Raw genomic sequence first — 2,788 nt, 5'->3', positions numbered from 1 at the left:
CAATCTATGCTACAATCCATGCTACAATCCATGCTACAATCTATGCTACAATCTATGCTACAATCCATGCTACAATCTATGCTACAATCCATGCAACAATCTATGCTACAATCTATGCTACAATCCATGCTACCATCCATGCTACAATCCATGCTACAATCCATGCTACAATCCATGCTACAATCCATGCTACAATCTATGCTACAATCCATGATACAATCCATGCTACAATCCATGCTACAATCCATGCTACAATCCATGCTACAATCCATGCAACAATCTATGCTACAATCTATGCTACAATCCATGCTACCATCCATGCTACAATCCATGCTACAATCCATGCTACAATCTATGCTACAATCCATGCTACAATCTATGCTACAATCTACGCTACAATCCATGCTACAATCCATGCTACAATCCATGCTACAATCTATGCTACAATCCATGATACAATCCATGCTACAATCCATGCTACAATCCATGCTACAATCTACGCTACAATCTACGCTACAATCCATGCTACAATCTACGCTACAATCCATGCTACAATCCATGCTACAATCCATGCTACAATCCATGCTACAATCCATGCTACAACCCATGCTACAATCTACGCTACAATCCATGCTACAATCTACGCTACAATCCATGCTACAATCCATGCTACAATCCATGCTACAATCCATGCTACAATCTACGCTACAATCTATGCTACAATCCATGCTACAATCCATGCTTCAATCTACGCTACAATCTACGCTACAATCCATGCTACAATCTACGCTACAATACATGCTACAATCCATGCTACAATCCATGCTACAATCTATGCTACAATCCATGCTACAATCCATGCTTCAATCTACGCTACAATCTACGCTACAATACATGCTACAATCCATGATACAATCTACGCTACAATCTACGCTACAATCCATGCTACAATCTACGCTACAATCCATGCTACAATCCATGCTACAATCCATGCTACAATCCATGCTACAATCCATGCTACAACCCATGCTACAATCTACGCTACAATCCATGCTACAATCTACGCTACAATCCATGCTACAATCCATGCTACAATCCATGCTACAATCCATGCTACAATCTACGCTACAATCTATGCTACAATCCATGCTACAATCCATGCTTCAATCTACGCTACAATCTACGCTACAATCCATGCTACAATCTACGCTACAATACATGCTACAATCCATGCTACAATCCATGCTACAATCCATGCAACAATCTACGCTACAACCCATGCTACAATCTACGCTACAATCCATGCTACAATCTACGCTACAATACATGCTACAATCCATGCTACAATCCATGCTACAATCCATGCTACAATCTACGCTACAATCCATGCTACAATCCATCCTACAATCCATGCTACAATCTATGCTACAATCCATGCTACAATCCATGCTACAATCCATGCTACAATCTACGCTACAACCCATGCTACAATCTATGGTACAATCTATGCTACAATCTACGCTACAATCCATGCTACAATCCATGCTACAATCTACACTACAATCTATGCTACAATCCATGCTACAACCCATGCTACAATCTACGCTACAATCCATGCTACAATCTACGCTACAACCCATGCTACAATATACGCTACAATCCATGCTACAATCTATGCTACAATCCATGCTACAATTTATGCTACAATCCACGCTACAATCTACGCTACAATCTACGCTACAATCTATGCTACAGTCTATGCTACAATCCATGCTACAATTTACGCTACAATCCACGCTACAATCTATGCTATAATCTACGCTACAATCTATGCTACAATCTATGCTACAATCTATGCTATAATCTATGCTATAATCTACGCTATAATCTATGCTATAATCTACGCTACAATCCATGCTACAATCTATGCTATAATCTATGCTATAATCTATGCTATAATCTACGCTACAATCCATGCTACAATCTATGCTATAATCTATGCTACAATCCATGCTACAATCTATGCTACAATCCATGCTACAATCTACGCTACAACCCATGCTACAATCTATGCTACAATCCATGCTACAATCTATGCTACAATCCATGCTACAATTAACGCTACAATCCACGCTACAATATATGCTATAATCTACGCTACAATCTATGCTACAATCTATGCTACAATCTATGCTACAATCTATGCTACAATCTATGCTACAATCCATGCTACAATCCATGCTACAATCTATGCTACAATCTATGCTACAATCCATGCTACAATCTATGCTACAATCCATGCAACAATCTATGCTACAATCTATGCTACAATCTATGCTTTAATCTACGCTACAATCTATGCTACAATCCATGCTACAATCTATGCTACAATCCATGCTATAATCTACGCTACAATCTATGCTACAATCCATGCTACAATCTATGCTATAATCTACGCTACAATCCATGCTACAATCTATGCTATAATCTATGCTATAATCTACGCTACAATCTATGCTATAATCTATGCTATAATCTATGCTACAATCCATGCTACAATCTACGCTACAATCTATGCTACAATCCATGCTACAATCTATGCTATAATCTATGCTATAATCTACGCTACAATCCATGCTACAATCCATGCTACAATCTATGCTATAATCCATGCTACAATCTATGCTACAATCCATGCTACAATCCATGCTACAATCTACGCTACAATCTATGCTACAATCTATGCTATAATCTATGCTATAATCTACGCTACAATCCATGCTATAAT

This window comes from Cololabis saira, chromosome 23 (genome assembly GCF_033807715.1).
Source record: "Cololabis saira isolate AMF1-May2022 chromosome 23, fColSai1.1, whole genome shotgun sequence".
In the NCBI taxonomy this organism is placed as follows: domain Eukaryota; kingdom Metazoa; phylum Chordata; class Actinopteri; order Beloniformes; family Belonidae; genus Cololabis; species Cololabis saira.
The sequence above is the reverse complement of the archived record's forward strand: the minus strand, read 5'-3'. Positions refer to the sequence as shown.